This window comes from Sinocyclocheilus rhinocerous, unplaced genomic scaffold, assembly GCF_001515625.1.
Source record: "Sinocyclocheilus rhinocerous isolate Xijiao unplaced genomic scaffold, SAMN03320098_v1.1 scaffold1285, whole genome shotgun sequence".
Classification (NCBI taxonomy): Eukaryota; Metazoa; Chordata; class Actinopteri; order Cypriniformes; family Cyprinidae; genus Sinocyclocheilus; species Sinocyclocheilus rhinocerous.
The window spans coordinates 1,272,809-1,299,712 of record NW_015645559.1 but is presented as its reverse complement, the minus strand read 5'-3'; the positions used below and the strand labels follow the sequence as shown (position 1 = coordinate 1,299,712).

The window sequence follows — 26,904 nt, the reverse complement described above, 5'->3', positions numbered from 1 at the left end:
TTGATGACAAAACTTGTAGTTAGTAATGTAATCCATTACATTACACATATAGGTAATATAATCTGACTACTTTTAGAATACTTTTTGACCTTTCTCATTTATCACATTGATTTAAATAGGATAACATTGTACTGTATTGACATAAAAATACAAAGAATAATAAAATATGTTGCATTCATTGTTGTTAACAACATGAAGTGCATTAAACATTACATTAAATCAAGGTTTCCCAAACTGTGTTTTGTAAAGGAACTGCAGGGGGTTCATAAGTTTAATGGAAAGCTAATTAATTAAATCACAAAAATGTTAAATTAATAAAAATGTAAAATCAAAATAAAACGTAAAATATTTGTTTACCTGCATGTCACAATTATCCATCGTCAGAGAACTGTGAACAAGAAAATTTGATATTTAATTATTAAAATATTTATTTTAAAATCTCAGGGGGATTTCAAGTAAATATGTTAGTTGGGTGAAAGAGGTTCAGATGAAAAAAAAAAACGTGTGTGTTATTACAATAAAAATGACAAATAAATGAATAAATAAATGAATAAATAAATAAATAAAATGCAAAATAATGCAAAAACAGAATTAATTCCACTGTGGTTATTCAGGAAAGGCCCACTTCTCCTTGTCTAGACACATCATGACAGCTTTTGGATGACAGCTCTCTTCCATTTATAACAGGTTAATTTACAATAATATAACGTTACAGTAAGTTAGACATTAGAAGCTCCACTTTCTTCAGCTGATAAAATGGGTCAACAGTTGCTTAACTGCAAACCACATGAGCAGTTAATTTTTAACAAGTCCAAAAAACGAATATAAACAAGCCACGGCGTTTTTATTAAGAGAGAAAAAGGGGTTTGGCCTCATAAACAGGAAGAGACTAGAGTCAGGTAACCAGAAACCGCTCTTTCATTCTGTGCGTCGCGGTGGGAGAGGCACAAAGTTTGCAGTGGATGTTTGAATCTCGTTTCTTTTACTTGATGTCATCATAACGGCGTTTTGTATATCGCTTGGCAGCAATTTCGAACTAACTGGTTTTAAACGTTGAATTGAAGCCATAAATCTTTCCTTTGCTCTTGGCGAAGCTCCTCAGGTGTTTTGTTTTTCCAGCAGAAGACGCGCTAAAGTTTGTCATTCGGCGTAGAGACATTAGATGCAAACTCTTGCCTCATTTGAACTATATTAGTTCCGCTTTCCGATTGTTTGTATATAAACACTTCATTAGGCTGCCTATTCAGAAGGACATACGGGCCAGTGCATCAGGTAAGGATGGTTTAAAGCTATTGAGGGTTTGTTTGTTACTTAGCCAACAGGTAGCGTTTTTATTAGTCTGTGATATTAGCATGATTTTCTTCGCGCACGTACTGCACATTAGGCCATGAAAAGCACATCCGTTTAATGCGCGGTTTATGATCAGTCGTAGGTAATTATCAATTTGTATAATTATAAATAAGCATGCCTGAGATCTTAAATTTAAGTTAAAAAAATATTTGTAAAGTTTTTATAATTATAATCTTTGTATTCGTGTCAGTTTCATATGTTTTTTGAAAAATGTTATTTATACCATTTTATAGAAGTTATTTTTGTATGGCTCTAAAAATGTCAAGGGGTGTAACCATTAAGCAAAAACTACTAAATACAAAACGTGTCTCTGCATGACATGGACAAAATGTAGCCTATGATATTTAGAGAGAGAGAGAGAGTGAGAGAGAAACTTATTGACCTTGAGATGCACAATCATAGGGGAGTCCTCTCAATGACTTATTTCATTTATTTATTTTTGGCCACTTGCATATTGGTTAGGCCACACTGACATGGATTTGGCAGACAAATGTTTTAAAAATATATATATAAAAAAATATTTTATAACAGCAACTGCTGTTATAAACTGTTTGTAACTGCTGTTATACACTGCTGTAACACACCGACTTGGATTTGGCAGACAAATGTTTTAAAACATAAAATCTTTTATAACAGCAACTGCTTTGTTGTTTTAATGAACAAGGATAATTTTAGATACTTTTTTTCTTGTTGAACAGTTACACTACACCTAGACATTTTTGATATTTGGTCCTAAAAAAAAAACAGGATTTGAAAATATTAATCACAATCACAGAAGGGTTTTATTGATTTTTATTTTATGTTTTTGTAATAAAATAGGGTTCTTAATGTATTTTTGAGTAGTGCAATAAATAATAATAGTGTCATGTCACTGAGTTGAACAAAAGTGAAATCTTTAAAAATAAAAATTACAAAAGAAAAAAAATCACACTGTCATTGGTAGTTGCAATTTCATATTGCATACACAATTGTAAATTGCCTACAGCAGGTATATGAAACCTGGCTTGACAGTGTCAAGTAACACAAACATTTACCACAGTTTTATTACTATGCCTCAGTCTTTACTATTCTTGCTACAGTAAAACTACAGAAGTGTTCAAAGGCACACTTTTTAGACACTGCTGTTTTAAGGGGTTTAATATTCAATGCACAAATAATACTTTGTTTAAAGTTAATCTCACATGGCTTGATATAACTTGACGTGCCAAGCAGGTGTCTCCATGTTTAAACCAGGAGTTTGCAACACCCTGTGCTGTTAATCCCATCAGCCTACGTGGTAACAGAACTAAATACATCAGTTTAGTTTTCACAGGCTATCAATTGTTGTTTGATGCAAGGATCAGTACAGTACTGGATCGGTTCTGTCTGTGCAATCCATAGCAGAACAAAAGTATTATAACATCTAAATAAGTACCAAGTTTACATATTCCACATTTAAAGTAAGAATATATTTGCAGATACTTTGCAGGATTAGTTGCCAACCCAATTTCATGCTGCAGTCATTTTTAAAGGCATGCACACACAGAATTTGGACATTGTAAATATATAAGTGTGTCAACACGAAGAGCAAAATGGAGCTCTTAGAATTCACTGAACTGAATGATTGGAGAGAAAAAGAGAATCCACCTGAAGTTTTCCTCACCCCTCAAGTTGTCTGCTCGCTTGTCTGTGCAAGAACTGCTTACCATTGACAAAAAGAGATTTTATCTGGAACTGAGGAATAAACAGGTCTAAAACAACCGGTAGCAGAGCTGGAAACTGTCCTTGTCATTGCGGTTGCATCCTGTTCAAGTGATTTAAACTAATTCCATCTGGTGCTTTTCCACCCATGAAGGGAGGAACTTTAAAGTGCAGTTCAGGTCCAGCAGAGTCAAAAGTACAGAGATATAGAAAATGAAAATAAAAGTGCAGACAGTCAGCAAGAGAAAATTGAGTGGTATAGAGATGGAACGGTCTCACTTGGCCATCGTGTCCTGGTGAAGATGCTCTGAATTGTTCCTTCCTAGACCTCTAGATGATGGATGTTCAGTTTGCTGAAGGGAAATTCCTTACTGCCATGGAGTCACTATGCCATCAAATACTCAATTACACCAAGAAAAATGACCTGTGTGCAGTCTGAAGCATTGATTTGCCTCTGGATTTAAAGCAGGACACACTTTGACAGACAGTTATTAATTGCTTCTCTCTTGTGATAAATAAAAATTTAAGGCTGAAGTGTGTATTTTTTTGATGTTAAAACATTTAAATTGTTAAATTGTTGTTTGAGCCTGATGTAGCAACAATAACTGAACCAATAGCATGAGTTTGAGACAGGACAGTTTTTCGGATCAATGGTGGATGGGGGAGTGTTCAGGGAAACATGTTTGAAAACAATCAGTGTTTTAGCAATTCTGTTTGGTGTTGCATATGGCACAGTTAGATATTAGATAACTTAGATTTCATTGTTAAAGTTAGAACAACTTGAAATTTTCTTTAAAGACATTTGTAGACGCTACAGTACACTCTTAAAAATATTAGTTCTTTATTGGAACCTGAGGTTCCAAATAGAACATTTAACTTCCAACGAACATTTCCATTGGTTCTTTATCGTGGAAAAAGTTCTTTATTTCTTTACATAAAAATGGTTTTAAGAACTGTTTACTGAAATGTTTTTTGGGGAACCCAAATTGGTTCTTACATGACATTTGCTGTGAAAACCACTTTTAGGAACCTTTAATTTTAAGAGTGTATACAATTCAGTAGTTCTGCATAGTCATTCAATAATGAGGCACATCCAAATCCTAACAAAACAAGACTGATGGGTTGATGTTTATTGGTGTGAAATCTGTGATATGCAAATTCAGATGGAGGGCTGCTGCTGCTGGTGAGATGTTCCAGTTCTTTGGGTTCCTCTCGGGGTTGGTCTGTAGGCGTTGGACATGTATGTTTGCCAGGATAATTTAAGAGAGATGAGAGAAGGCTACAATCAATCTAAATGCACCCCCAAAGGTACACTGTCACCATAATCAGAAAATAACCCAGAAATCTCTGGAGGCAACCTGTCTAAGAGTTTAAAAGCTTTTGTTTCTTTTCCACATGGGATGGTGCGAACAGATCTACTTTGAGAACTGTGTCGTGCTATTAGATGCATTTCTGTTTGGATGCTAAATTGTTGTTTATACATGCAGCCTTCCAGAGAACCTCTTTGCACAACAGCCTGAGGCCAAAGACGCTGTTGCTCAGTGTGTAATTTTACACGGAGTATTTCCCCCATCATCCCTCGCTGCTGTCTTAGTACTCATCTCTCAGTGTGCGCTTGGACCGTTTCACAGCGTCCTGCTGGCTAAAGAATTGGCTAGCTGTTGGAGACGTGTTTACTTTTGATGGCAAACCACTGTGTAAAACCACAGGAGGACAATGCGACGACATCACACTGCTGATTTTTTGCTTGTACACACATGCAAAAGTTGTTAAAGAAATAGTTAGCCCAAAAATTAAAGCTTTGCCATAATTTTCTTATACCCTCATGTTGTTCCAAAAACCTAAATGTCTTTCTTCCCTGGAATACAAAAGGAGAGATATAGCCTCTTATTTTCGTATGGCACAGATGTCATGTTCATTTCATTTGAAAACTGAGATATTGTTTATTTCAGTATGTTTACAGTCTTCATAATAGTTTCTCGGTGTAGGTAAAGGGTGAAGGTGAGCTCAAATCAAACTGCCTGAATCCCATCTTAATTTCATTGTGAAAATATGCAGTGGAATGACATCAGAATCAGAATCAGAATCAGAAGAGCTTTATTACCAAGTATGTTTACACACACAAGGAATTTGACTTGACGACAGGTAGTGGTGCCCAGGAACCTGAATGACTCCACTGCAGTCACAGTGCTGTCCATGATGGTGAGTGGGGGGAGTGCAGGGGGTTTTCTCCCTGTGGACATCACATCTCCACTGGACTCGCTGTCACTCAGAGCTTATTATTATCTCATATAAGAGAAGCTGCTGGGCCTTGGGAAGCTAACACACCCTTCTCAATGGCCTGCAGGTAATAAATCTGAAGTTTACTGAGCGTCTCTGTCTATTTTTACTGGTGGGCTCAGTTGCCCAGAGGTTCTGCTCTGTGCTGTGTTAGTTTTATAAGTGAGTAAATCTTGGTGAATTGGATCTAACTTGACTACAACTTTGTGTAGTTCGATAATAGAATGTTATGAAGGTTTTTTTTCTAGATACTAAAAGTGCTTTACAATAAACTTATCACAGTCCTTCTGATGCAGCCTTGGGTTAAAGTATTGATAGACTGATATATTGGTGAGACCAATGAATTGGCCAATATTTGGTCATTTGAGATACTGGGAATTATCTCATCAGCCAATAAACATAACTGCTTGGACAGAGTGACTCCTCTGTTAATAATTTTGTTAAAGAATAATTGAAATTGCTAGTAAATTTTGAGTAAATATTGTGTAAAATGTATGAAGCCTCTAAAGTGACATTTGAAGAAAACATATTAATGTGCACAAGAAAGCTTTTGTGCATGTTTCTGAAAATAATTCGGGTTTTTTTCTGCAAATGTCACTCATTTTAAATGTCAAGACTGACTTGTTATGTTTAGTTGCAATATCAGCATTATATCGGCCATTGGCAACTTTGATTTCTATATGTTGTCAATGATGCAACCAAATATTGTGAGAAGACCAAACATAATAGTTTGAGAATTGGTCATTGAAACACCATATTTATAATTGCATGTCCTCACTAATGTTTGTGGTTATGGCCCTGGATATTGGTGTAAGCATCAGCCACTGAAAACCTATAACTAGTTAAGACAGGGATGCCCAATCCTGTTCCTTGAGATCTATCTTCCCGCAAAGTTCAGCTCCAGCCCTGATCAAACATAGCTGAACCAACTCATTAAGATTTTCAGGAGCACTTGATAATTACAGACAACTGTGTTTGGTCAGGGTTGGAACTGAACTCTGCAGGTAGGTACTGTACAGTAGATCTACAGGAACATGCTGGGCATCGGTTAAGAGAACCCAACCACGTTTAGACAACCTTCTCCAGGGTTTGACCATACCAATTAAATACTCAACCATAAAGTGACCTATATTGACCTATCAGACACCGATCAAAAGACACTTTGTCTTGAACTCTACAATTTGATGCATGAACGATGAATACGCCTCATGAAGAGGCTTTAAAGCCAGCAGATGCTCAGATACCCTGCAGAGCGTGAAGGATATGAGGTCACAGCTCTTCTGTCATCTCTGCCGTATGGAGCTGGGAATTAGTAATGAAAACTATGAATATTTTGAAAGCAGGCTTGCTGTTCGAACGCTACCTGATTAATTTCCACTGCCTGCATGAAGGGCAGATAGGGATGCTTGTAATTATTTATGAATAGCAGTGTGTTATGATTTATATTCCGCTGGTGCTGTTAAAGACATGCTTAAAATGCTCTTAATTTAATGCTGTGAAATGTTTTAGATGAACCTTTGTTGCACCTTGTTTGCATGCTTCATTTTCTACAGATATTGACATTGTCTGCTAATTTGTTCAATATCTTAAAACCGTTTGTCTTTTCTCCTGTGTCAACTCTTTCCCCACTAATTATCTGCTTAGTTGATTACTTCAGCTGCTCTATTGACTTGTATGTGGTAGGGATGCTCCGATCCGCCTTTTTCGCCTCCGATACCGATTCCGATACCTAGGGTTCGGTATTGGCCGATACCGATACCGATCCAATACTAGTGAAGTTTTTTTCCCTCATTTAAATAAATGTAGAATTTATATATCTCTGTGTGTGGAACTGATAATCATTCTTTCACAATCTACTAGATACAGACTACTTCATTATAAAGAAAAATAAAATAAACAATAAATATGAAAAAATATAGGCCTAGACCGAGACCCGATCCCAGAAAAATGGCACGATCGGAGCCGATACCCGATATGAATATCGGATCTGCGCATCCCTAGTATGTGGAATCCCGTCAATGTTTCCTGACCTTTCTACCACCTCTTTATGCCGATTATCTTGTTGACATGCTACAAAGATTTGCAGGAGATCCCTATGAGATGTTGCCTCACATTTCACACACCCAAGTTCACGAGTGTTGTGTTGTAAAGTCTTTTAACACGCTGTGTAGTTTGATGTCAATTACCCTGTAAAGTGGGTTGAGCCATTAGGCATAATTAGCCAGTGTTGTCAAGGAGAACTTTGCAGTACCCCACCATAATGCAAAAACATCTAATTCATTCTCATTTCTACAATGCAATAAAATAATGATATATTATTTGAGGGTACAATTTTGTGTTTATGTTTTGCTGGCCGACAGCGTGCATATGAATGCAGCATCATGCAAAAGCAATTTTCGGTTACACATTGCAGAAATGTGGTATTTGCAGTTAGCCATGATTATTTTATTGCAACATAATTTTTTTAAACTATTAACTTTTTGCATAACTTTTTTCCCCATTATGATAGTATCTGTCGCACTGAATTTAATTTATGCTAATTTAACATAACACTCATGAGTTTTTGGCACGGCAGTAATGAGAATTGGGAGAGAAAATGTGCCTAATTTCATAATGTCACAATGCAGAGAAATCTTACTGATCTCAAAAATTTAATTTCATATTTTTCCTTTAGAGTTTGGGGTGAAATATGTCTGAGGCAGCACTTCATGAGATTCAACCAGAAGAGTAAAACAGGTTTATGTTTATTTAGGAAAATCAGGAAAGAACTTCAAACAAGCTTGAGAGGTCTTAAAACAAGTCCTTGTTTCCTCAACACTTGTATAATCATATTTTGAGTGACACTTTGTGTTGTTGGTTGATTTGTCTTTGCTAAAGCTAACTCAAGGGCAGCGGAGAAGCATATGTGTGTTAGACATTAGACACTTACTCCACTGAGACAAAACAATGACTCAGTGCTTTTGGTTCTAAAGAGCAGATGTTTTTAATAGGCTGAAAAAGTTCATATTTAACATAAAAATAGAGCAGAGAAACACATGTACTCTGCACACACAGATTTCAAATGTGACTTTGTGTTACTGTGATGTATTTCTGAGTAAGGCTGGATATTCAGGGAGAATAAAAGGTCTGAAATTGATTTTATCCATCCGGAATTGATTCTATTTTTTTTCTTCTGAAATGCTACATAGTTTGAAAAGGCTTTTTTTTTTATTTTTTTTATATTATTGCCATAATCTTTGCTATTTAAAGCTATTGGTTAACAGATATAGCTATTGGTTAAAATTAACAAACTTTGGTTAACATTAACCAATATCCTGTGAGATCAGCTGAAAGTCACTGAAAGATTACAAAGACAAACATTTTCTTCTTTGGAATAACATGCACTGATGATAAATCATTGACTATAAAACAGGGAACATTAAGAAAGTAAATAGGATCAATTCTGATTTCATGTTGACTTTAAACATTCATAAAGGGGAGAAGGGCATTTCCATCTTCGGTTGTAATTTTCCACACTTACCAACTCATTACTGCGTTTGATTGGATTGGCAGAGCAGACGGATATGTGCATTTAATTCATAAGGTCTTATAATATATATATATATATATATATATATATTATATATATATATATATATGCGTCTAATGGACTACGTAATTATTACTTAATGGACTATTAGTGCAGTATGTCGAGTGCATAGTTGGGTTTGCACAAATTCCTCACACTCAGTCTTCACAGTATTTCTAAGTGCAGGTAAACGGCACAGCTGCAATTTCAGCCACTTAAACGAAAACAAGGCCATCTATAAGTGGACACAAGTATGTGAGGAAGGTCAATAATCACGTTTGACAAGAGTATAATGACATGGTTGATATGTTCCCTGTGTGCTGATGGCAATCAGTGCGTTTGGTTTAGGCAGGATTAGGCTGGTCTCACATTCTTCCCTAAACCTGTTTAAGAAAATCACTAATCCCAGACAGCAACAGCAACATGCCGTTACATGTTACTTTGCCTGCCTGCCGTGATCACGAGAATATCTGGTGGAATATCCTGAAATGATTCATTATGAAAGTGCAGGAGGGAAAGTGTGCTTTGAGATCCCGTTGGGGAAAGAGATGTTTAATCATCGACCGTGGCTTACTGAGTCTCTGTTCATTAAAGTCAGAATGAATAATTGACACTGGAGCTTAAAAAGAAGCTCGGATAAATGTCAGATAGCCGTATTAGTAACTTATCTTCATGTAGATATTCACAGTCTGCTGAAGGTTATTGTGTTTAAAATCCTTATTTGACCTGAGATGTCCTAATACGGTTGGTTTTGGATAGTCAGACTTCTGACATGGCATAAAAAAGATTGCAGAACCACATTACAGCATTCTGGTCAATGATTGACATTTAAAAACTAAAAATTACTTAGCTTATTGGCAAAGTGATAAAAATTGGTGCCATATTGCTTAATGCACAATATTAGTGTTTTTAGTCTTTTTTTCTTTTAATTTATTGTGTTAGTCAGTATTAGATATTCAGTTGTGTCTGTTTACCATATTTTTTTTAGATTATAAAAATATCTTAAAAACATTAATTTAATAGCACTATTAAAAGTAATTGTTAGCAAATCTCAAAATCAATATATTGTTTTTAAATTGTACATTGTAATTTTATTATGCCTCACTTGTTAACTTTTCATAAGTATTTAAAATAATTTTTATATTTATATTTTAATGCTTATTTATAATAAACATTTAAAATGATTTCAATTAATGTATAATGCATTATAAAGGCATTCATAATGTACATTATGCATTATATTTTTTCATAAATAATTGTAACCAAAGATAAAAATGCATTTTGCATTATAATATTTGCAGATTCCTTGTTATATCTGAAATTGGTTTTGTAGTGTTTTAATGCATTATTCTTTCCAAAGGTGATAAGTATTACAATGTATTATAACTGGTTAAAGTTATTCATGAAATCATACAGTGCGTTGTAAGATGCATTACAATTAATAATTTTTTGAATATTTTATTTTAAGCTTTTTACAATTCATAATTAATGCATTAAATACGTTTATAATGCATTATATGTACTGTAAGTAAAGTGTTACTATGATTTTATTAATTTAAAATAGTATTAAATTTTAATATTGGCCATTTATCTTTTCTCGTGATATGAAAGTAGCTATGGGCTTACCGTTAATTCTCGAGCTGAAATATCTGTGCATCTCTAGATAAAGTCTTGTGCACCTTGACTGGAATTGTATAGCATCTAGCCAATCAGATTGGAACTTTTGGTATGTGGACACGCTGTCTCAGGCCAAGACTATAATTTTGCAATATTACTGGGTGTGTTGGTAGAGGAAAATGTCTGGAAAAGTTTTGCCGAAACAGAAGTTCACTTTAACACTGTAATGTTCAACCGCTGTCATCTAAGCCCATGTATCAGCAATAAACTGGTTGAGTACAGGCACAACAGTGATGCTGAATATGCTGCAATATTAAAGGTGATAAATAAATAAAAGCTTCATTTTCATGCTCTCAGGTCTCAGTTTCAGAGCTGTTTGTTCCTGTGAATCTAGGTGATGTGCAGCAGAAGTGGAATGTCGGCTGTATTCATCTAGAGGTGACGTGCTTTTTAATGCCTAAAGCCCCAAGGCTCTGTCAGGGTCCGTCAGAACAGGTGCCTCACCATCTGGGTGTCTTTTGTTACCTGCTTTTTTCCACCTTTGAATTTGCTTAGTAAACTTCAAGATTTTACACTCTGAATATATAATGTAATGTTCACATACAGTACAAGTCACATACATTTGACATGAGTGATGCGTTCATGGTTGCACTGTAGGTCAAAAGGTTAGAATGTGTTTAATAATAATAATAATGTTTTGGAAAGAACTCTCTTTTGCTCACCAAGACTGCATTTATTTAAACAAAAATACAGTAAAAACAGTAATATTGTGAAATATTTTTTCAATTTAAAATATATTTTTTTATTTTAATGTATTTTAAAATGTAATTTATTTCTGTGATGCAAAGCTGATTTTTCAGCATCATTACTCCAGTCTTCAGAGTCACATGATCCTTCAGAAATCATTTTAATATGCTGCTTTGCTGCTTAATTATTATCAATTATTATTGGTGCTCATTAGTGGTATTAATAGTGGTTCTTATTATTATCAGTGTTGAAAACAGTTTTTGCTGCTTAATATTTCCACGCTTAATATATAACCATGATCCATTTTTCAGGATTCTTTGAAAAGTTCAAAAGAATATATGAAATAGAAATCTTTTGTAACATTATAAATCTCTTTTCTATGACTTTTGATCAATTGAATGCTTCCTTGCTGAATAAAAGTATAATTAAAAAAAAAAAAAATCTAATTCTTACTAATCTAAAAACGTATTCAAAAGAATAAAAAATAAAAAAGAATAGTCTCTTGAGCTGCAAATCAGCTTTTCAGATTAATTTCTGAAGAATCATGTCAAGACTGGAGTAATGATGCTAAAAATTCAGCTTTGCATCACAGGAATAAATCACAGTTTAAAATATACTAAAATAGAAAATGTTTATTTTAAATTGAAATAATATTTCACAATATTACCGTTTTTACTGTATTTTTGAACAAATAAATGCAGCCTTGGTGAAGAAAAAAGACTTCTTTTAAAAAACATTAAACATCTTAATTATTTCAATTTTGACTGGTAATAGAAATCTTGATATAAATCAATCAAAGCAAAATTCGGAACATTTTGAATTAATATCCAGTTTGGCTCATAACTGACTTCAGTAGCTAGTTTGTTGCTAAGCTAACAATTAGTCTGTCAGGCACAAATCAATACAACACTTTCCTTGCTTTGTCCACCTTTTTTTTTTTTTGTACTGAGCTCTGCGCTCTGGGATTGCTTTCTTCGTAAAAATTGTATGTGAAGCTGGTTAAGATATCTTAGGGGGCTGCATAATTAACATGTCAACTTTTAGTAACATCCTTTGCACTGTGAGCATGCCTGCAGTATAATGCCTTAAAATGCTGCATAGGCAGCTCACTACATTCTGGAAGAATTTTCTGTATGTCAACAATTGACTCTTGTGTGTCTATTTTTATTTCTCTTGAGGAAATTTAGAGGAAACATCTGAAACATGTTTATAATTGACAAAGTGTGCACTTCCACATAATTTAACCAAGAACCTCTGAGCAACCTGCATTCCAGGTACTTGAACCAGTTCTTTAATATGCCAAAAGTGTGCTAAACATGCTTTTTATTTTTTGATTTAAGCCTAATTTACATAGAAAGGAGATGTGTTTGCATGAAAATAATGACATTGATTTTATTTACATTTGCATAGTGCAGTGTTATACCAGTGCCAGGAATGTCTGGATGAACTGGATTGCGGGTGGTTAGTGAATAATAAGAACATTTTAGTGGTAAAATGCAGTGCACAAAGTGACGCAGCTGTTTCATGAAATCTCCTCAGACTGTTCAAATGCCCAGTTTAATTGCATCATTAAAAAAGAACAAGAAAAACATTTGACTGAAAATACACTTGGTAGAAAAATAGCTTGGAGGTGTTTTTTGATTTAGAGACAGAGGATTGAATTAAAAACATACAGAATCTGGGCATTCCACCAGTACAGAGAGAGAGGGAGAGAAAAGGGGAAAGCAACACTCACATTTTTGTCCTTGACAAGGGCTCTTCCCTTCCTCTGTAATGTGTGTGTGTGTGTAAGTGGCCTAGAAAGAGGGAAATAAGCACAACACAGTTCTTTTTCCGCCCTTCGAAGTCACAAGCGTGTTAGAACCATAACAAATGTTTGAGACATTCCTTTGCAGCATGACTTCAAAAACTTCAAATTCAGTAAACATGAGCTTTAGGGAAACTTAATCAAGCCCTTTATCATTAATTTAAGACACCTGACAGCTGTTCTGTCATGGTAACATGGTGCTAATGCTAACATGCACGTTGCACGCTGTGCCTGCAGTGGTGTTTTGTGGTTTAGCCATGACTCAGAAGTCGCATCTTGATCCGTGGCCTTTGCTCGCACATGGCTGCTTTTCTCGCAAGCTGTTCAAATAGAGCTTAGTGGCTTGGCTTGATAAAGAAAAATGAGCATAACAAAGTCTCTAAAAATAATCTTCGATGGTAATTGATAGTGAATTTGAGGGAAGGTATCCTGTATGGCTTCAGAAGATTATAGACAGCCCAGAGGGTGACATTTTGCCGAACCTGCCAGAGATTTGACGACTTGCAGCAACGTTAAAGCGCATTTGGTTGCACTGTTTCAATATGAAATCCTCTTATGAATCAGAGGATTTGATAGCTTTTCCAGTTTATAATTAGCTGAACTGTCGTCTTATGCATTTTGATGAAGGCTGACCTTTCCTAATGTGCCTTCATTTCCTTTTTTTTTTTCCGCATCCAAGCATTTCCTGCACTCTTTGACAAACATCCTAAATTGATTAAGCGAAGCTTAAGAATATTTGAAATATTCCATCTGACACCTGGAATCCACCATGAAATAAACTGTGTTAAATCTCAAGTTAAAATCTCACCGGCTCTCCTGTTTAGCTGATGGATAGCAGTACTTGCAGCATCTACAGACTTAGTGGTGAGAATCCCAGCTTGATGGTTAGCTCACTGTATGACTTATTGACTCATCTTGTTTTAGTGCTTGTGCAAGAACCCAGTTCAACCCTCTACGGACACCTTGGCAATTGAATTGCCATTGGCTAGTAAATTTTTTAGTTTACTCGCCAGACTGATATATATATATAATAAATGTTTGTAAAATGGCACAGTTTTTTAAATATCTGAAAGTACACTCTTAACATCAGTCAGTCAAGCATTATAATATGATAATCAAGTATTATTTAATGATAGAACTTTAGTAATTAGAATTGAAACTTGATAACCATGTTTGAATGCATATTAGTCATTTTAACTGAACATTTTAACTGGACTGGTGGTGGTGCTTTTTTGGTCATTTAGTGTTTCTGTAAAAAAAAATTGGGAAAAAACTAACAAAAATACTGATAAGATAATAATGATACGAATTCTACTAATAAGAACAATATAAAACGCACTAAGGATTAATGAGCTGCTGTATTCATGAATATTAATCAGGTTGTGTGCATTTGCTCGAACTGATTTGCTGATATCAAAACAGGGACGATAATAGGCGAGCGCCAGCCAATGAGATTGCCGTTTGCGCATTAGTTCCGCCCACTACCGGAGAAAGCGGTAGTTCTTAAAACCTGAAGAATTCCAATGGAATTCCATTATTTTGACAGCAAAATACAACAAACAATATTGTTTATATGTAGCGCGCATAGGTAGCGCATCAATTCTCTCTCTCCCTCTCTCTCTGCGTGTGTGTGAAACAAAGCGACGGCGAGTCGTGCGCCTTCACACTAGAGTTTACGGTACGTCAAATACAGGTGCGCTGCGCATCCATTCAGATGAACTGGAAAATAGAACAGATCGCTTGATGGAGAGTGAAACTCTGAAGCGCTCAGTCAGAGTGTCCTGTGAGTGAAAATATATCTGTGCTAAACTTATGCTTAGCCTCCAACTCACACACTGGCGAGTAAAATCTGAGAATTGATTAGCCATTGATTAATATTAGACATCATTTAGTCGCCCAGAGTAAAGGTTTAGTCGCATATGCGAGTGATTTACTCGCAATGTAGAGGGTTGCCGTTTCCAATATACGACCAGCCTTCCCCCAAAAATCTTTAGGTACTTTTGACAACATCCAAGTAGTCTCGCAAAATCAGACTTCTGGCTGTCTGTCTTGGAACTTTACCAACAGGTAAAGACCAACCACTGTTGTATTTGTTGTTTTTCCCATGATATTTCAGGTCATTTACATGCTGAACACAAACAGCCCAACAGGAATAGACACCACTGCATAAAATCCAATCCTTAATAAGTATTTTGTTTAATGTTCCAGTTAAAATATCTAAAAATCTTTAAAAAAAGGCACACAGGGTCATGTAGTTTTGGATTTTGTTTTCCCTTAATAATAAAAACCTTCATTTAAAAACTTCATGTTGTGTTCACTTGCATTATCTTTTACTAATATTTACATTTGTTTGATGATCTGAAACATTAAAGTGTGACAAACATGCAAAAAAATAAGAAATCAGGAAGGGGGCCAACACTTTTTCACACCACTGTACTTGTGAATCAACTCTGCACAAAATATTAAACCGATAGATCATTCAAAAATGAAAATTCGTACATAATTTGCTCACTATAAATTTGCTCCAAAGCTGTAATTTTTTTTTCTTCTGCAGAAAAAAAAAGTATTTAGAAAAATCTGTTGTTTGCCGTTAATATGAAAGTCAATAAGAACAAATGTTGTTTTGGTCTCTATTGACTTCCAATGTAGGGGCAAAAACAATTGTAACATTCTTCAAAAATTCTTCAAAAACATTCTTCTTTTGTGTTCAGCAGAAGAAAAAAAAACATGAAGATTCGAAACAACGTGAAGGTGAGTAAATTATATCAGAATTTTATATAGTCTTACTGCACTGGCAGATTTTTAGTCACTTTTTTTTAACAAAATAAGTAAAACAAATCCAGTAAAGTAATAAAAAACTGTAACAATGTAAGTTCTTTAGTTAATCTTAGTTAATGTTAATTTCAACATTTACTACATTATTAAAACCAAACTTATTTTTTAGTATTATTTAATGATCCTCAGCTAACATTTTTATTAACTAACATTAACAAAGATTAATGAATGCTGTATTGCTTGTTGTTACTGCTAGTTAATTCACTAACTAACTTTAAGTAATGGGACCTTATTTTGTTGCCAGTGTAACTTACAGTACAGTTTTCTTACTGTACTGGCAAATTTTTACTTGTGTTAACAGGTAAAATACTTGTGTGTAAAAGGTAAAAATTAGCTAATAAAAAAAACAAAAAAAAAACTATTTGACTATAATTGTGACTGACATATTAAAAGATTACAACCTTTAAACTAAACTTTGTTTCCTGGTAAAATCTGTACACCATGACTCCTTGAAATTGTTCAAAGCCAGCAAAACAGATGTAGACAGTTTGAGAAAGCTTTTGGTATTTTTGTGTGCAATATGCATCAGACAGTCAGTGAATGGTCAGTGGGAGGTCTGAGGGTGTGCAATCAGCCTGAGACTCTTACCAAACAAACGTTAAACCAAACAGTATCAGAAACAGCAGCTGGTCTGATGACACTGTCAGGTTATCTGACTCATTAGATCATGGACATGAGCCTGTCCTGCAGGCACTGCATAGACACACACCCTCCTTCCTCCTCCATGCCTTCCATTTTAAGGTTAGTTGAGGTGCCTGAACCCCACAGTGTTTGAAAATGTGTTTTTGAGCTTCTATGAAGGTCCGATATTGCTGTTATGAGTTCCTTTGAGTCTTGGCTGGGTGTGGAACCATGCAGAGGATATTACAGATGGAGAGCTTTGGAGTAGAGACCTGCACTCCCGCGGGACCCAACGCAACAGGGTGCGGCGCAGGACAACTCTTGATGGCCGAGTGCGGGTGCGGGCGGGAAGAGACTCGTGTGTGTGCGGGATGCGGGAGAATAAAATGATTCGCGGGACTCCCGCAAAATAAAAAATTATCTAAACATAAAGTGTCTAAAACATACAAATTGTTATTTATCTGTTGCACAAAAGCAAAAAGATCAACTAATATTAACATTAAAATGATTGACATGCGCAAGCTAGGCATAGTTTCTATTTATAACACGTATTTAAAGGGTTGCGCAATGTAGCCAATCACAGACTCAGCTGTTGATTTCTGGAACGCAATGGCCAATCAGAGGTGATTAAGTTAGAATCTACTCACCGCAGCGCTGAAATTGCGTGCTCATGAATCCTCTCATTTTAATACACGGTGTAGACATTGTGAAAGATTCATTGTGCATACATTTATTGTGTTATAACAGCTTCATAAGATCGCGATTAACTGAGAAGTCAGTTTTTAGTGATGATAAAGGAAGTGCTGCTCGCATACTGCCATGCCAAACCATGCACGCAGCAGCCCATGCTTGCTTTTCTGTTGTGAATGTTGATGCTTAGCCTAAATAACAAATATATTATCGGGAGTGTTTATGCTGGGATGTTGTCCGCTTAGGAGATGTTACAGAACCATTTCATGTAAATTTCTTCGATGTACTGAAAAAAAATCTATATAGATTACTTTTATGCGGGCGGGAGCAGGTCAAAACATGAATGTCGCGGGCGGGAGCGGGACCAGATAAGATATATTTCTGCGGGAGCGGGACAGAATCTTGCGGGAGCGGGACTGAAAAATCCGTCCCGTGCAGGTCTCTACTTTGGAGGTTGTGAAGAGCTTGTTCCTGTCTGAACAGAGACTCTATTGTATGGGGCGACTAACGTTTAGCACAGAGGAGCACCTGACAGAGAGGCCATTGATCCATTTCTAGCAGCCCTGTGCAGCTCAATAACATCCCAAACAAGTAAGAGAGACGTCCAGGGAGGCCGACACAGTTAGCTGTCTGCTGGCCAGCAACCCCTGGTCCTCCCTAGAGAAGTTTAAGAAATGTTATGACACAAGTGGTTGAACTGAAGTTGCAAGCCCGGAGGGTCAATTGAAAAGAAGTTGGATTGTGACAGAAATTACTATAACATGTACTTTTTTGATGAGTTCAGACTGCAATTGCCGTTGTAAGTTGCACCAGAGGACAGTTTACAGCAGGGTCAGAAATTAACTTTTCCATTAAGGGGCAATATTTGCCCGCTGGATTTGATTTCCATTGGCATTTCTTACTTTTCGAAGGGCAATTTTTATAGTTACTTTATTTCTGCCATGACAACTCATGGAAAGTTTAGCATGGTAATATATGTAACAATGTTAATGATCTTGTCAGAATATGCTGCTGTTGCAGAGGAAGTACCGAGACTTGCTACTGCCAATACATCCAGAGACATGTTGCTGTGAGCATGTAGGAAATACTGCTGCTGCAAATATACAGTTACATACATGAAATATCCACCATACATGAAATAACCTGTACCAGATCTATACAGGTGGAGCTGAGGAAGGTGGAGGGTTTCTTAAGTGCGCTGCAACTACTACAGCAAACACTAGCCAAGTATTTGAATGTTGAACAGCAAGCTCACTGGCTGTTGATGCAACTAAAACTAGCTGCGCCATGTGAGTAATGTGATTATATCAGCCTGCGCCATCTAGTGTTTTAGGACAGAACTTCATATAAAAGTATCTGTATTTACCTGCATTTACCTTGGAAGTCAGACGTCGGAGTTGGGAATGACCCAAGTTGATTGCGTTCCAGTACACAAATCGGAAACCTAAGATGGACGTGTCCATTATTACCAATACCTGTCAATAACAAGAGTGGAATTTGCTCAGATAAGGCCACAGCATTATGTCCACAGATAGAGGTTGGATAGTACTGTGTGCAGCACTGAGTTTATTGAGATACAGATAAACAGAAGTGCTAAGGAAACAACGTATTTCTATTGTTTCACTTCTGTTGATGCAATGAGCCGCCATATTGGATTCTGAAGAAGGGGTTGTTGTGGTTAGAACTCTGACTTGAGGGTTCATTCCAGTTAAAAAGTTTCTACTGGGAACTCAAAATTTATGACTGACGTGTACAAATTAAACAATTAAATTCAACCAATTACAATTACAAAAGTAATTGTGCACAACTCCCATTATAATAAGTAAAGCTGACTACGCTGAAAAACGAAACTTTTACTTGCATCCTACCTCCACTTTGTTGTTTATAATGAGAGAATTTGTGTGATGAGTGCAGAATTCATAAGTAAGCTTATGCAGTATGCACTAAAAAAAACTTTGGCAAATTCAGCAGTGACTAATCTAAAGGCTTCTGATTGGCCACTGCATTCATAAGCTGTTAAAAATAGAACTAGTGATAACAAGGCGCTCTGATTGTTTTTGTTGTAGAATACGATAGGGGATATATTCACACGTTATAGAAACAAGAATGATGGTGTATAAAATTGATTTTAAGATAAAAAATTAGATGACAAAAACATGCGTGATTGGTTATAATGCACAACTCTGCAAAAAACACGTAAATAGAATTCTGATGCAACGTTTGCAAATCTACAGTAAATGTAATGTTGTAATTGACACTTTTAATTCATTTTAATCATTCCAGCAGTAATAGATTTTGTTTGTTTAATTATGCAGAAGCATTTTTGCCCCCTTATCTGGAATTTGGTTCATTTGTGTTCATTCTGATGCCATTTTTGCTCCAGGCCCCTGTTCAATTCCGAACCTGGTTTACAGTACATACGGCACCTGTGAGAAAATGTTACATTGTTTCTGTTTTCTATTGTTTCCAGGCGTACATGTCATCATACCATGTGATTTCACCTTTTGGAATCTGCCCTCAGGGCTGTCTTGCACTGTTTGTGACATACACACACATTCATATTATGTTTGGATTCACGCACAGACTTCATTGGAATCCTGTGTTTTCATATGCTGCCCATTTACAGTGTCACTCACCAAGACCTGGCAGCGTTGTTACAACCGCCACACTAAACGTTTCAAATTCCTCTCATACCCCCCAGTGAACACACACACACTTACACACACTCAGACATACACAGGCACTCACACACACAAAAGCACTGGGTTCTGCAGCACTACGGTCAAATTCCACAGACACTATTTTGGTGTCTCTGGCCTAAGGAGAATCGAAACAGGGCCGGACTGCAGAAAACAGCCGCAGTGAATCAATGCTCGTAGAAGAGCTGCCCCCAGAGAAGTAATAAAGTCAGAAATATGAACCAGGGCTCTGCTGATGAAGTAAATGCACAGAAAGTCGAAACTTACTCAGCCTAGAGAGTGACACAAACTAATGCAAGAACATTTAAAATGGAGAGCTAATTTAATGTTTCGCTGTTATGAATGTTTAATAATTTAATATGTTCATTTCATAAATGTATTACAAAAAAGGCAACTATACTGTATTAGGCCTTGACTGAAGGAATTATTCAGCCAAAATGAAATTCTGTCATCATTTTCTCCCCCTTTCACCTTTCTTTGGTTAAAAATATATTTTGGAGGATGGGAGTCATTGGTTAGCAGCAACCAAGTTTGGATACCAACACTCTTCAAAATATCTTATTTTGTGTTCTACAAAAGAAAGAAATTCATACAGGTTTGGAACAACATGAGAATGAGTAAACGATGACAAAATTTTAATTTTTGGGTAAACTATCCCTTTAAAGGAGTAGCATGCATTGTGGTACTCTTGTGAATGCTTGTCGAAGACTGACAGAGAAGAGAAGAATTGTTGAATAAAGTCATTATTTTTGTTTTCTTTGCGCACAAAAAGTATTCTCATAGCTTCATAAAATTACGGTTGAACCACTGATGTCACATGGACTATTTTAAGAATTTCCTTACTACCTTTCTGGGCCTTGAACGTGGTAGTTGTGTTGCTGTATATGCAGGGTCAGGAAGCTCTCGGATTTCATCAAAAATATCTTAATTTGTGTTCCGAAAATGAACAGGTTTGGAACGACATGAGGGTGGGTAATTAATGACAGAATTTTCATTTTTGGATGAACTAACCCTTTGCGGGTAGCTCTTCACTGGTGCATGATTAGCTCATCTCTTCACTAATCACGAGTTCATGCTAAAGTAAGTATTAATTCAGGTATTATTCATGTACCTTTTTTGTAAAGTGTTACCGCATTAAAGGGGTCATATGATGCTGCTAAAAAGAACATTATTTTATTTGGTGTAATGAAATTTGTTTATGCGGTTTAAGGTTAAAAAAATTATTATTTTCCACATACTGTACATTATTGTTTCTCCTCTATGCCCCGCCTTTTTGAAACGCGTTGATTTTTACAAAGCTCATCGGTCTGAAAAATCGAGGTGTGCTGTGATTGGCCAGCTGTCCAGTGCGTTGTGATTGGCCGAATACCTCAAGCGTGAGACGGAAATGTTACGCCCTTCACCATACTGTGATGGCGTGTCCCAGCCGGAGCGACGACACAAAAACATTAAAACCCATTACAAACGAGGCATTTGTTGCATCCAGTGGGGACATAATTACTGATTATAATGACTTATACTTTTTAAGTATATTTGTTACGTTAAGTTTATATTTATATTTATTTATATTTGTTTCTCTGTTTTTGCCACGGGATTGACATCCCGTGGTAAACTAGGATTTACACAAGCTTCAGTCTGGATCCAGAACACCTGAGAAGAGATGATGCCAAACCCTCAGAGGACCTCAGATGATGCCAACCCTGAAACAACCCACCAGGCTGACTCAACTTTTATAAAGAATATCTCTTTGGATTTGAGACTTTAGTCTTTACAACTTTACAGATCTTCTTTATGCACCAAGAGCTTGTAACACTCCAAAGAGAAAGGAAAAAATGAAATCGCATCATATGACCCCTTTAAGATATGTGGCTAAAACATTAATGTTGATAAATGCACAACAGAATAAAATCTTAGATATTGTTGAAAAGTAACACACTCCCTAAAGACGGTTAACCGGTTCTTTGTCTTGTGTTCTTAGTTTTCTTTAATTGTTAATATTTTTTAAAAACCTGCAACGCATTTTTAGGCTAGCAGCATAAATTAGAAAACCACAGCGCTTGAATTCTGCCTTGTTCAAATGCGGAAAAAGTATTCACTGTTTTAACCGTAGGTATATCCTTGTTATAACATGCTTTGCATTTACATAATCACAGGGCATTCAAACACACGCACCACATTGCCGCTATTGTATATACTGTATAATCTCTGTCTCATTTAGGTCACAAGACATTGTACTGTAATAAATGGCAGTCCATTGGACTCCTAGATTGTTTTGTGAAGCCTCCACAAAGAGCTTTGCTTTTGCTGGCGCACAAAACAACCACTGGTATTCAAAATAGACAATATGGATTATGTGATACAATAAGAAACACTTTTTTTGTACTGTGTCTCTCAGTTTAACTCAAAAGACTTGTTTTTCACTCCAAGAAAAATCTGATAAATATGCCTGTGTTATCAAGAATCAGGTCAGATCATTCAACATGTACCTAAATGTGGGGTGTGAGGATGACATGCAGGGAACAGGCTTTCAACAACAGTTACTGATGTCATGCTAATGTAGAGCATGTCAACTTTGCAAGTAGGAGATTAACTAGATGTCTGTCATAGACATGACGTAGCGTTAGCATGTCATGTTAGAGGACAGATTGCAAACAAGCCTGTCATGTGCTAACTGCACTCAAATAATCAAATACAAATACATGCATACTTTCTAGAAATGTACTGCAGTGAAAGTGTATTTGAAGTACAGTACATAGCCAGACTTAACATTAAGTGTCAACAGATCAACAATTAACAAGCTCAGGTGTTTCAAAGTCCTCAGATGTATGCCTGTGCATATTGTTGACAGCAAAGCACAGATTTTGAAAGAGAGACATTGTTAAAACTAGATGCCAGGAACGGCGTGAAGTCCAGATGAGTTTAGAAGTACAATCAGTACCAGCAGGATTTAACCTCTAGGTTGGAGAAAAAATGAGCAGTTGCCATAGAGATATCTGAAAATGTTGTTATTGTTTGGAGGTGTTTATTACAGTAGACTGCTGGTATTAAGCTGCCAGTGGCTAATGCTGTGTTTGAAATTCTCTGCATGCACAAATGTGGGAAATGAACATGCAGTCAGGTCAAGACTACAAACACTAAGCAATCGCATCAATGCAGCTTCCTGTTACCATTTCAGCCGTCCACATTCAAGGCTAGTTGAACAAAGATGTGTTTCCTCTCCCTGCGGAGGGCTGCGTGCCCTGCTCCAGGTGCCCTGCTGACAGATTTCTCATTGGTTTGTGAGCTCTAGCACGGCTGTCAGGATTCCTGCTATAGGCATCTTTTCAACATGCTAGTTGACACTAGCAGTGTGGTAGCTGCTTTTTAACGATTGGTAGGTAAAAAAAAAAAGTCCAGATAACAACCCAAGTTTACTGGAAAAACATTCCTGTGACATTTCTGCGAAATTATACTATGTTGCTTCTTGCATGCTTTGCGACAACTTCCAAAGTGAAATGAACATGCTTTTAGCGTTACTCAGTGGACATTTTAAACTGAAACAGATGCATGTGAATCTGGCAGTGTTTTATTACATTGGTTGTATGTATCTCAGCAGTTCTCATAATTAAAATGCATCAAATGAATTGTCCAGTGAGTGGCGCTAAAAATGTTAATGCTCTATCGCATTTGAAAATGACGAGCCACCTACGCTAGCAAACAGGAGATAAAGTGTATTTTTTTCCTGCCCTTTTGTTGAGTGTTGTGACTCATGCAGGGTTTTCTGCCGGTCTTAAAGGGGTCATATGATGCTGCTAAAAAGAACATTATTTTGTGTATTTGGTGTAATGAAATGTGTTTAAGCGGTTTAAGGTTAAAAAAACACATTATTTTCCACATACTGTACATTATTGTTTCTCCTCTATGCCCCGCCTTTCTGAAACGCGTCGATTTTTACAAAGCTCATCGGTCTGAAAAAGCGAGGTGTGCTGTGATTGGCCAGCTATCCAGTGCGTTGTGATTGGCCGAATACCAAGCGTGTGACGGAAATGTTACGCCCCCTTACCTTATTGTGATGATGCCCTGTCAGGCCGGAGAGATGATTCAAAAACATACTTTAGTCTTTGCAAATTTACAGATCTTCTTTATGCACCAAGAGCTTGAAACACTCCAAAGAGAAAGGAAAAATTGAAATCGCACCCCTTTAAAAAGTCTTAATTCGCCCTTTCACAAGGCCTCAAGGCTTTAAAAGTACTTAAATCAGAGCAGGAAGTCTTCAATTCATTAAGTCATGGCATTAAATGTTGAATGCACTGTAATAATTAACATCTTCCTCAGTATTTTTTCTTCTTTTCCAATACAAATATCTAAACATCTTTAATTCAAGATGATCAGAAGTTACAGTAAAAGTTATTTTTACATCTAGTGGTTTGGTCAAACCAAGCATTTTTTTGGGAAAATAAATTAAAAAGTAAAAGTGACCTGTAGGAAATTGTATTTTCAAACTTAAACATCGCTAATATAAGACATTTACATTTAGAAACCATATTGACATTGTGTTTCGTTGTATTTATTCCTTAAATTTTCTTTATGTAGTGTTAAAAAGGTCTTTAAAAAGGTCTTAAATTTACCATCACAAAATGGGAAATACTATCGTGTTTCAAAGGCTCCGCATCACAAGTTCAGTGCTGTACCAAGTGAGCTAACGAGCAAGTTTACTATGTCAGAAAAGCCATACATATGGAGCTGGTTATGTGATACACATGTCAAAATGTATTTGTACTTGTGTTTTGAGGTCATAACTTAGTTTTGTGCAAAGAACCGCATAAAAATCGATCTATAATCTATAAAAGATAAAGTTTTTTAAAATTACGCAACAGTGTAGGTAAAGGCATGTTTTTCCAATGAGCCTATTTTAAGAAAAGAGTTATCTTATGAAAAATGAAACACTTTAGTCAACAATTTGAATAGTCTTGAAGCACAGCTCAGCAGTAAAAAAAAAAAAAAATCTTATTTTTTCACTCAGCTGGCTCCGCATCACAAGTTCAGTGCTGTACCAAGTGAGCTAACGAGCAAGTTTACTATGTCAGAAAAGCCATACATATGGAGCTGGTTATGTGATACACATGTCAAAATGTATTTGTACTTGTGTTTTGAGGTCATAACTTAGTTTTGTGCAAAGAACCGCATAAAAATCGATCTATAATCTATAAAAGATAAAGTTTTTTAAAATTACGCAACAGTGTAGGTAAAGGCATGTTTTTCCAATGAGCCTATTTTAAGAAAAGAGTTATCTTATGAAAAATGAAACACTTTAGTCAACAATTTGAATAGTCTTGAAGCACAGCTCAGCAGTAAAAAAAAAAAAAATCTTATTATTTCACTCAGCTGTTGCTAAGGCTACCAAACCTGAGTGCATTATCGATAAGCACTCATAAAGCAACACCATCGCCACAGAGTGCAGTCATGGCTGACAGCTCAGTCAGCCAAGCACTGGGTCGTAGCACAGCTGTGGAGGATGTCTGCTCAGTCATCTGGGGATAAAATGAGGTGAACTTACACCGCTTTATGAAAATGAAGAGTATGAGAGCAGAAAGTGTGCAGGGTGGTGGGGAAGTGTGTAGCACTGCACCAGGGGCACACGATTAGCGGCGGTGGCTTCCGCGTGGCTGCTCTATTTGTTGTTTGGATTGTCACATTTGTCATTTGCTGCTCGCTAACGGCCCAAGTTATTAGCCTGATTTCTGTACATTTAGTAACGCATCATGAATAAAGAAGTTACCCAGGCAGAAAATAGACAAATGATCCACAGTTAAACTAAAGCCATTTCAGCTTGAGGGGACTGAGTATTTAGTTTATGTTGCATTTTTACTCTTGTTTGCTAAAGTAAGCATCACCGTTTCTGTTGCTCAATGCAAAATGGATTTTGGGATTTTTATACAACTGACCCAGTTTGTGCCACAGACATGAATGATGGCTGAAATCATGCAGCTTGCTTTGGAGAGGTGTGACTTTTTTTTCTTTCTGAAACGATTATTGAATGTTGACTACCACAAATTATTTTTATGGTTGAGACATTTAGAATGAAGCAGAAATGTTAAACTTGTAAATTTATAGTATTTTATAATAACTTTATTGCAAAGTCATATCATATCATATCATTTCAGCTTTAGGGTTCATGGTGTAAAGTTGAATATATCTTTACATAGGAAAGGAAAGGAAAGGACGTGACATGTGGCCAAGTATGGTGTCCCATATTCGGGATTTGTGCTCTGCATTTAACCCATCCAAGTGCACAGTCTGCACACACACAGCAGTGAGCAGTGAACACACAAACACACAGACACACACACACACATGGAGCAGTGGGCAGCCAATGCTGCAGCGCCCAGGGAGCAGTTGGGGGTTCGGTACCTTGCTCAAGGGTCTCACCTCAGTCGTGGTATTGAATGTGGAAGATAGTGCTGGTTATTCACTCCCCCCACCTACAATCCCTGCCTGGTACCGAGACTCGAACCCGCAACCTTTGGGTTACAAGTCCGACTCTCTAACCATTAGAGCCACTGCCATTTTTCATCAAAAAATAAATAAATAAATAAATAAAAATCTAGACACACTGAGACCTGACCCATATCCAGAGGCCAGACTATCAGAGAGACTTGTGGGTGGGCTGTTTTGACTAGCAAGCATCCATCCTACAATCATCCAACATACCCTAGCAACCACATACTGTAGTAATGAGCTCACAACCACTCTTGAGACCTTAGCAACTACACAGCACTGCCCTGGCAAACAAGTGGGAGTGGGAGTGATTGTGGTAGTGAGGATGTATATTAAAGCTTTGTTCATTTCTCAACAACTTCTTTCTAAAATGTGAAGCTGACATTGAGCCAGGCATGAGAATGGGAGAGTATTCAGAGTAAATACACAAAGACAGTGCTGACTCGCTTTGTGTTTCCTCAGGGTTTAGTGCGGTTTCTCATGAATGTGCATAATGCAGAGGATGGGTAGTGGAGATTATGACAGTAAGGCTA

At 36.5% G+C, this 26,904-nt stretch overlaps 1 protein-coding gene across 3 annotated transcripts in view; it reads left to right on the top strand.

The window, feature by feature from the left end:
* Positions 1-869: 869 nt before the first annotated feature.
* The window catches only part of palm3 (paralemmin 3), a 49,990-nt gene continuing 23,955 nt past the window's right edge, over positions 870-26,904 (top strand). Inside the window, exon 1 of one of the 3 annotated variants that reach the window (XM_016510502.1) lies at positions 870-899. The gene's annotated coding sequence lies outside the window, so the exon portion shown is untranslated. The other 2 variants (XM_016510500.1, XM_016510501.1) reach the window with 2 other exon arrangements.